The sequence below is a fragment of the Chinchilla lanigera genome, unplaced genomic scaffold, assembly GCF_000276665.1.
Source record: "Chinchilla lanigera isolate Chin_1 unplaced genomic scaffold, ChiLan1.0 scaffold00008, whole genome shotgun sequence".
NCBI classification, from domain to species: domain Eukaryota; kingdom Metazoa; phylum Chordata; class Mammalia; order Rodentia; family Chinchillidae; genus Chinchilla; species Chinchilla lanigera.
In genome coordinates, this window is record NW_004955409.1 from 26,023,103 (window position 1) to 26,033,620 (window position 10,518).

Consider the following 10,518-nt stretch of genomic DNA (forward strand, 5'->3'; position numbering starts at 1 on the left):
ATTTTCCTTTACCTGGGAATGTCTATTTTTGCTTTTTGTTTACATTTTTTTTCCAGTGCTAGGGATTGAACCCAGGGCCTTCACTCTGAGCTATCTGCAGCCCCTTTTCTCTTTTTTATTTTTAAGATGGAGCTCTCACTAAGTTGATAAATTATACAGGCAGGGCTCGAACCTGTGATCTTCCTTTTTAGTCTCCCTGAGTGCTGGGATTACAGGTGTGTGCCACCACATCTGGCTTATTTCCCTTTAATCTTGAAGAACATTTTCATCAGATAAAAAAAAAAATATATTCACACTTAACAGATTTTTTTTTTCCAGCACTTAAAAACTTTTATCTTTTGGACCCCATGATTTCAGATTTAAAAAAAAATGCACTCCTTGTCTTGGTAGGCTCCTGTAGGTAATTAATCATTTCTTTCTGGCTGCTTTTAAGATTTGTTCTTCCCGTTGATTTTATAAGTTTAATTATGACTTGTCCTTATGTGGATATCTTGGGTCTATGCTATTTGAAGTTTGCTTACCTTTTGAAATCTGAAGGTTTATGTCAGATTTGGGGGTTTTTCAGCTCCCTACATCCTCTCCCCTCCAGAACGCTAATGGTACTGCTGCTGTTTTTTATTCCTGTTCCATGGAACCCTAGACTTTGTTATGTTATCTTTTTCAGTTCGTTTGCTCTCTGTTGGAGGGGAGGTATATGTGCTATTGTTCCATCCACCTGGCCACTGGTTTCTGTCTTCTGTCAGTTCCACTCTACTATTGAAGCCACCTGCCAAACTTCATTATTTTTTTTTAATTTTAGAGAGAAAAAAATCAAAATTTCAAAACTAGATAATAGGACGGTAACAATGGTTAATAATTTGTGTATTCTTATCTTGGTTACTCAGAGTATAAGATATAGGCATATAATTGTCCAAACAATATTAGCACAAACTGTTCTTTTCAATGAACTAAGACAAATTAGTAGTGTAACTACCTTAACTATCATATCTATCTATAGATAGCTGGATAGACAGACAGATAGGTTTTTTTTTACTTTTTCCTTCCTTCTTTTCTCCTTTCCGCCATCCCAGTTTCTCTCTCCTCTTGAACAGTTTTTTCCCATTTTATAATATCTTTTGTACATTTTTAATCTTACTTGCTCTTTCAGCTTCTCACATTAGGGAGACAATATGATGTTTGTGCATGTGATCTGGTTTATTTTACTTATGAATATGGTCTTGAGTTGCATCCATTTACCTGTTAAAGCTCTGCAGTTTATCCTGTTTTATGGCTGAGTAGTACTCCATTGAGTAAAAAGACCACGTCTTTTTATCCATTCCTCAATTGGTAGGCATTTGGGTTGTTCCCAAGATCTACCTATTACAAATTGTGCTGCTATCAATATGGATACACATATATCACCGTGGTATGGTATTTTTAATTCTTCTGGGAAGATATCCAGCAAGGGAATAGCTGGGTCAAATGGAACCTCCAATCCTACTTTTTTGAGTAATCACCACACTGATTTCCACAGTGGTTGTATGAGTCCACATTCCCACCAACAGTGGAGAAGGGTTCCTTTGCCCCCACAGCCCCTCCAGCAATTGTTGTTGATCGATTGCTTGGTCATAACTATTCTTTCTGGGGTGAGATGGAATCTCAGTGTAGTTTTAATTGCCTCTCTCAAATGACTAGTGATGTTGAACATTTTTTGATATATATATTTGCTGTTTGTACTTTTTCATCTGAGAAGCGTATATTCATCTCAGATGCTCATTTTTGGACTAGGTCTTTAAATTTGGGAGGTCTGATATTTTTGAGTTCTTTATATGTTCTCGGTAGTAATCCTTTGTCTGAGAAACCACTGGCAAACATTCTTTCCCACGTTGTGAGCTGTCTCTTTACTCTGTCGGTGGTTTCTCTTGCTGTGCAAAGGCTTTTTAAAAAGATGAGATCCCAGGTGTTGATTCTTTGTGATAGTTCCTATGCGATTGGGGTTTTATTCATGAAGTCTGTGCCTACACCAGTGTCCTCAAAAGAGTTTTACCTATTCTTATCTTCCAGCAGATTTAATGTTTCTGTTTTACTATTTAGATCTCTGATCCACTTTTAATTTAGTTTAGTACATAGTGAAAGATATGGGTCCAATTTTAACCTTCGGCGTGTGCAGAGCCAGTTTTTTCAGCACCATTTATTAAAGAGGCTATCTTTCTTCCAGTGAGTATGTTTGGCAACTTTGTCAAAGATAGGGTGGTTCAGTATGTCTGGAGTTGTTTCTGCATCTTCTAATCTTTTCAGTTGATCTTTGGATCTTTTTTTTCTCCAAGTACTACGCTGTTTTAATCAGCATAGCTTTATAGTATAATTTGAAGTCAGGGATTGGGATGCTGCTGGCCTTGCCTTTGTTGCCCAGAGTTGCCTTGGCTATTCTAGGACTCTTCTGGTTCCAAATGAATTTTAGGATTATTTTCTCTAATTCTGTGAGATGTGCTGTTGGAATTTTGATTGGAATTGCATTAAATCTGTGTAACAGTTTTGGAATTATGTTCATTTTGACTATCTTGGTTCTTCCTACTCAATGCAAGGGATATCTTTCCATTTTTCTGATATCCTCTTCAATCTCCTTTTTCAGAATACTGTAGTTCTCAATGTAGAGGGCTTTTAGATCCTTCATTAGATTGGTACCTATGTATTTCCTTTTTTGGATGCTATTGTGAAAGGTGTTTCTCTAATTTCTTTTTCAGTGAGTTTGTTATTCATGTAGAGAAAGGCTATTGATTTTTGAGTGTTGACTTTGTATGCAGCTGTGCTACTGAATTTGCTTGTGAAATCTAGCAGTTTTTTAGTAGAGATTTTGGGGTCTTCTATGTAGAGCACGATGTCATCTACAAATAATGGTAATTTAACATTTTCCTTTCCTATTGTTTTTCCTTTTCCTGTCTTTCTCTTGTCTAATTGCTCTGGCTGAAGTTTCCAGGACGATACTGAATAAGAGTGGAGACAGTGGACATCCTTGTCTTGTTCCTGATTTTAGAGTGCAAGCTTTCAGTTTTTGTCAATTTAGTATGATGTTGGCTGTTGGTTTGTCATAGATGGCTTTTACCAGATTGAGATAAAGACTGTCTCTTCCAATTTTTTAAAATTTTACTTATTTATTTATTTATTTAGCTTTTTCAGACAGGGTCTTGCTATGCAGTTCAGGCAGGACTTGAGCTGACTTTGTAGTCCAGGCTGGTTTCAAACTTGCAATGATGGTCCTGACTCAGCCTTCCCAGTGCTGGGATTACAGACGTGTACCACTACACCCACCTGTTCCAATTTTCTGTCGGGTTTTCATCGTGATTGGGTGCTGGGATTTCTCAAAAGCTTTTTCTGCATCTACTGAGATGATCATATGGTTTTCGTCCTTGGCTCTGTTCATATGGTGTATTACATTTATTGATTCACATATGTTGAACCATCCCTGCATCCCTAGGATGAGTCCCACTTGGTCAGGGTGTATAATCTTCTTGATGATTTGCTGCATTCTATTTGCCAGTATCTTATTGAAGATTTTTGCATCTGTGTTCATTGGGCAGATTGGCCTGTAGTTCTCTTTGTTAGTTGGGTCCTTTTCTGATTTTGGTATCTGGGTAATGCTTGCTTCCAGGAATGAAATTGGGAATATTCCTTCCTTTCAATTTCATTGAAGAGTTTGAGAAGTAGTGGTGTTAGGTCTTCTGTAAGTTCCTTGTAGAATTGAGCATTGAATCCATCAAGGCTTGGGCTTCTCTTTGTCAGTGGTTAGTAAGATTTAATTACATGTTTGATGTCACTGATTGATATTGGTTTATTTAGGATTTTTATATCTTCTTGATTCAGCTTTGGTAGTTCATATGTATCTGGGGATCTGTCCATTTCTTTTGCATTTTCTATCTTATTAGCATACAAGTTTTCAAAGTAGATGTAGATGATCTTCTGGATTTCCTCAAGGTCTGTTGTGATTTACCCTTTTCATTCCCAATTGGGTGGATTTGAGTCTTTTCTCCTTGTTCTGATAAGATTGACTAAGGGTTTGTCAATGTTATTTAATCTTTCAAAGAACCAACTATTGAATTCATTGATTCTTTGTATTGTTTTCATAGTTTTCAATGCATTGATTTCTGCTCTGATCTTTATAATTTGCTCCCTCCTTTGAGCTTTTGGCTTAGCCTGCCCTTCTTTTTCTAGAAGTTTGAGCTTCATCATTCAGTTGTTTATTTGCATTTGCTGTATTTTCCTGATACGAAAATTCACTGCTATAAATTTTCCTCTTAGGACTGCTTTCGTTGTCTCATAAGTTGCAGTATGTTATATTGTCATTATCATTTAGAAACTATGTAATGTCTTCTTTAATTTCATCTATGACCATTGGTTATTCAGGAGGGTGCTACTGAACTTCCATGTGTTTGTGAAGTTCTTGTGATTTCTTTTGCCATTGATTTCCAATTTCATTGCACTATGGTCTGAAATATGCATGGGATAATTTCAATTCCTTTGCATTTACTTAAGCATGATCTATGAGCTAGTATGTGGTGTAATTTGGAGAACATCCCATGTGCAGCTGAGAAGAATGTGTATTCTGATGTTGTGATGTGGAACGCTCTCTGGACATGTACTAAGTCCATTTGTTCACAAGTTTGGTTCAGTTCCAATATTTCATTGTTGATTTCTTTTTTGTCTACTTGATCTATTTGTGATAGTGGGGTATTGAGGCCCCCATTACAGTCGTAGTAGTGCTTATTTGATTTTTCATGTCCATTAATATTTGTTTTATATAGTTGGGTACACTGGTATTTTTGCATATATATTTGTGATTGTTGTCTCAATCCTCTTGGATTGTTCCCTTTACAAGGATGTAGTCATCTTCTTTGTCTCTCTTAATGAGGCTTTTTTTTTTTGGTCTTTTTGAGACAGGGTCTTGCTGTGCAGTACAGACTGGCCTTGAGCTCACTTTGTAGCCCAGGCTGGTCTCAAACTTGCAGTGATCCTCCTGTCTCAGCCTCTGGAGCGCTGAGATTACAGGTGTGGGCCACCACACCCATCTACAATTTTTTTTTTTTTCATTTTTCTTATCATTTTTTTTTCCGGTACCAGGAATTGAACTCACAACCTCGTGCTTGCCAGGCAGACACTGTGCCGCTGAGCTAAATCCCCAGCCCCAACACACCCATCTACAATTAAACCTGAATATATGCAGGTTTTAGTTTAGGGAAAAACAACTGTTATCTGATGTTCAGCTGCTGGGGTGACTTGGTTCACATGCTGACAGAGAGGGCCCTGCATGCCCCCTGAAGCACACATGCCATACGTTAGCCCCTTCTGGTGTTGGGCATTGAATCCAGGTCATCCCACATGATACTACATGCTCTACACTAAGCTTGCTCTCTCGTGCTCTCTCTCTCCCTCTCCCTCTCCCTCTCTCTCTCTCTCTCTCTCTCTCTCTCTCTCACACACACACACACACACACACACACACACACACACACCCACCACCTTTGAAAAGGAAGAAATTAGCTGGGTATGGTGGAATTAAAAAAAGGGGGGGGGCTGCTAAAGTAGATCATGGAGTATTTTGTAGTGGGGAGAAGCGGATGTCCTAGAGCCAGTTAGGAGTTAGTGTCCTCAGTGCGAGGAGGTGGACGTGAGCGTGGAGAGGAAATAGGATTCAAAGAACGAGTGGTGGGACTTGATATCTGATTAGATAGAAAAGGGTTTGATACGTGAGTTGTCAGCCTTGCTGATGTTTCTTACCCGTTTATTTCATTAAATTTAAGCGGGAAATTATAAATAATTAATTTTGCCCTTTAAAGAAACTCTTCCTTTTCCCCTCTCTGGCCACCCACAGGCAGCTGATTAGCACCTTTCTTCAGTCTCTTTCCAAGCAAGGCCCTCTCACTACACATGCTGGAATAGCTGTTACACATGTTAAAGGATGTTCAGCCAGCCTGCTAATTAAGTAAATGCAAATTAGAACAACCAGGTTGGTTTTTAATATTCCAACACTGTGACAGTTTGATGAGACATGTACATGTATTCTCATTCATGTCTGTAAGAGTAAGTTGGTAACTTACTCTTACTTCTTTCGACAAGAAGTTTATGAATATGTAGCAAAAGCCTTTAAAATGTTTAAGTACTTCCCCTCCAAAAAATTTATGGTAAGGATATAATCAGAGATGTAAGGAGATGTGTTATGCCAAAATGTTAGCCCATTGTTCCTAATTTTTGATAATTATAACTGTAACTGTCCAGGAATAGGAGTGAATGGTTAAGTAGAGGCAATGCATGATGGAATACTAATCAGCCTTTAGAAATGTTGTAACAAGCTTATTTTATTTTTCCTTTCAAAACAGAGTCTCACTATGTTGCCCAGGCTGGTCATGAAAATATAATCTCTCTGCCTCGTCCTCCCAAGTAGCTGGGATCGTGGGCATGTGCCACCATGTCTGGCTTCAACAAATTGAATTTCAGCTACATAGAATAAACGTGTAGCACCTACAATTAAAGTAAATTCCAGTTTTATACACTTCAGTAGTACGCCTTTCTGACCTGTTTTTATAGCCATTATTAGGAGAGAAGTTACTTGCCAACCATTACAAATAATAAAATTAATTTCAACCTTCTTGAAATTTCCCTGTGAAATCTGAAGGTACCTATTAACTAAAAATTGCTGTGTGAAACCTGGAGTATCTATTAATAGTTATGAACCAGTGACATTTGAATAAGAAGACTTGAAACAGAATAAAAACATTTAGTAAAGCATGTAGATGAGTTTGTATATGTTATATAAATTATTAAATTAGGCATGTTTACATTTTGATTCATGAAAGTGACATTTTTTTAAGTGCAGTTTTGGAAAAAGCTTATCAAACTTGCTTTGTAGCCCAGGCTTGCCTTGAACTCACAGTGATCCTCCTGCCTCAGCTTGCAGAGTGCAGGGACTGCAGGCTTGCACCACCATGCCCCGTGCATCTTTCATCTTGACTGGTGATTCTCACATTAACTGGAGGATTGACTCCCAGCTAAGTGCATGTAACCAGAGTTGGCAGGAAACCCATAGTGATGGTTCAGGATTTGCAGGCATCCCACATTTCTTCAGCTGCCTGAAATTTTACCCATGATCGTTTAAGACATTTGGGCCTCACCTACCAACGCCGTCCTTTCAGCTCTAGCAGTAACCCAGTAGCTATAGCAATGGGAGCCCTAGAGTACTAAAGTAATAGAGGAAAATATGCTAAGGTGTTTGCAGGCTAGAGATCTAGGTCGCCAAACTGGGCTCAGGTCCGGGCCACATTTAAAAGGGGCTGTTGAGCAAGTCCAGAAGATAGAAAGCAGAGGGCCGAGGCTGTAGCTACCCCTCACAGGATCCATTCACAAATCATAGCTCAGTGCTAAGACTAAGGTAGAGATAGAGCTTTTACCAGCTGCCTTTGTCGCACTTCAGGGAGGCCGTATGGTATCGTACTTTAGTTCAGACTTAGACCTGCTTTCATACCCCACCTCTACCAATATCTGACTAGTATGATCTCAGATTATTTCGTTGTTGTTGTTAAAGAATTGGTAATAGTACCAGCAATAAGGCTCTTAGAAGTTAATGTTTAAAAGCACTGCACCAAGTCTAGTATGGCTTAAGTGCTCATTCAGTAAAGGTACAATATTCAAGATAATATCTTCCAGCTGAAATTGAAATAACTGAGCTAATGTTACAGAGGGGTAATTCTGGCTTGGTCTGCAAAGAAATGCTGTCTGTCCTTGAATGGGTTAAAGACTGAATGGCTGTGTGTCAGGTATCAGATAAGTACGTGCGTTCTGCCATTTGGTAAGAGGTCAGAGTATAAGTCCCCTGCCACGTGAATACTCTTGGACCGTATAAGACAAACTGAAAATTTTGTTTTATTAAACATGGCTGTTTGTGTTGCAGAACTAAACCCAAAGAAGCTAAGCCATAAAATATTTCAGGGTGGTTTATTTTGCATGTTTTTAAAATTAGATTTTATTGGTACATTTTAGATACATACAACAATCACAGTCATCATAGGAAATATGTACCTGTACATGATACAACTTTTTTCCCCATTCCCCTACTCTCCCTTAACCTTTCTTTTCAGTTTAATATAATGAACTTTATATTAACTTTAGATAACTATTTATAAGAATTACTGGTGTGATATTAGAATTAAGCTTGAGTCCTAAAAGCTCTAATATAGTGTTTTATCTATGGAGGGAAAATAAGCAGATGTTAATTATTAATTAGGCAAGGCATGGTGGCAGACACCTGTAATCCCAGCACTCAGGAAGCTGAGGCAGGAGGATTGTTGCGAGTTCAAGACCAGCCTGGGCTACAAAGTGAGCTCAAGGCCAGCCTGAACTGCATAGGGAGACCCTGTCTCAAAAAGGCAGAAAAAAAAATTATTAATTAGGACGTTGGGAAAATTTAATCCTATTGTAGGAATAGAACTTTAAAAAATAAGTATAGGGAGGAAATGCATCAAGGGTGCTGTTTAAGTCCCACATAAAATAATTGGGAATACATCTTAATTCTGTTTCTTTTTTCTCTGTAATTTATATTCTGGCTGCTTCTAGAAATCATTTAAAGCAGAATATTATACTAAATATTTGAGGAAAGAAAGAACTAAAAGACCTTCCCTCCCTAGTTTGGAGAGCCTTACTCAAAGAGAAGTTAGGCAGAGAAAGAATCTTTGAACGTAGGGACACAGTAGTGTATTGAAAGTTTTCCAATGGGCAGCAACCTAGGCTTATGTCCTTTTGCAGCTATAGATCAGCTTAACTTTCAGCAATTCACTGAACCTTAAACGACTTGGTTTCCGAATCTGTAAACGTAGTCTCACTTTGTCTTCCTCACATGAGTGTTATAATCGTTAAATGAGTTAACTTTTATGTGACAGAAGCTAGTAGGCTATGACATACTACCCAATTTTTAATTTGTTGTGACATGAAAATTAAAAAAACCATGAGAAAAGAAAGAAAACATGGAAACAAAGCCTTTGTAAATAGGGAGGGGAGGAGGAGTTGAAAGAAGTGTAGAAAAATGGGAAAAAAGAAGTTATATCATGTGCAGGTACAAATTCTCTATGACGAATATCATCATTATGTATATCTAAAATGTACCAATAAAATCTGATTTTTAAAAAACCCTTAAAAAAATCATCCTGAGCAAATAAGTATTACTTATGGTTTTGGTTTTGGATTTTTTTTTTTTTTTTGGGGAGGAGTGTTTTTTTAATTTATTTGTTCATTTGTTTTGGGGGTCTTTTTGAGACAGGGTCTCGCTATGCACTTCAGGCTGGCCTTGAGCTCATCTCGTAGCCCAGGCTGGTCTTCAGCCTCCTGAGTGCTAGGATTGTAGGCTTGTGCCACCACGCATGGCTGTTTATGTTTAAGAAGATCATAATATGCTTCTGTACAGCAGTGACTACAGATGATAATGTAGTAGTTGTATATATTTCAGAATGCTAGAAGGAAAGGTTTTATAATATTTTCACCATAAAAGTTACACATCAATAACTAAAAGTGTGTGAAGAGATGGGCATGTTTAACCTGATTAAAACATTACACAATGGGACTATTTGTTAGAAACATCGCATGGTACCCCATAAATGTGTATAACTTTTGTTTTGAATGTATTGGTTTCAAAATATTTTTAAGTCATTAGCTTACAGTTTAGGGATGACATTTCCTTCAAGGTGTCCTTTTTCTTCTACAGCTATTACAGCAATTTTTCTTTTTTTTTTCTTCTCTTTTCTTTGTAGTAATGGTGCTGGTGATGGGTGTCATGCTGAGGCTAGAACCCAGGGCTTCTGCCAAGACATCTGCCCAGCTCCTACAGCTGTTTTTCACATAGTTACAACCTCACTGAGGTCTTTTTATACTAGCAAGCATTTAATATAGGGTAGTATTTTAAAAGCTGGTGTATACCGTTGTAATCCCAGCCCCTGGGAGGCTGACGCAGGAGATTGAGGCCAGCCTGACCTACAGAACTAATAAGCAAGTATTTTAAGAGAAAGATAAAATACTTGGTTTCCTACCATACCATTTCATGAGTTGTTCTTTCTACTGTACATTTGGCCTCCTGGAGAGTAGCTGACTGAGTATTTTCTTTCCTGATAAATCCCATCCTATTTTCAATTGTGTATGAACTGCTTGGAAATCATAACCCACAGAAAAATTAAGGCATCAGAACAGTGAACACCACTTTACACCATCCCCTAGATTCACCACCACCCCCCTCACTCTCTCACAAGGCCGTCTGTATTGTTGCCCACACACTGCTCCCTTTTACCAGACCATCCAAAGATAGGTCACAGACCTTGAAATACTGTTCAAATTATCATTTTGTCTTTTGCTGTCATGCAGCAGAACACTATGCTTGTTATACAGTTTGCTGTATAGTTGGTACCAGATGTTAGGACGTTAAGTGTCTTTGATCTGGAGTCTTAAGAATATTTTATTGATGTCAGGGATGTTCAGATTAAGGTTATCTGCTTTTTAATCCTGAGTACT

The 10,518-nt window shown here is 38.0% G+C and overlaps 1 protein-coding gene across 1 annotated transcript in view; it reads left to right on the forward strand.

The window, feature by feature from the left end:
• LOC102005904 overlaps positions 1-10,518 on the forward strand; it is a 32,638-nt gene that overhangs the window by 6,489 nt on the left and 15,631 nt on the right. The gene's annotated exons all lie outside the window — the stretch shown is intronic.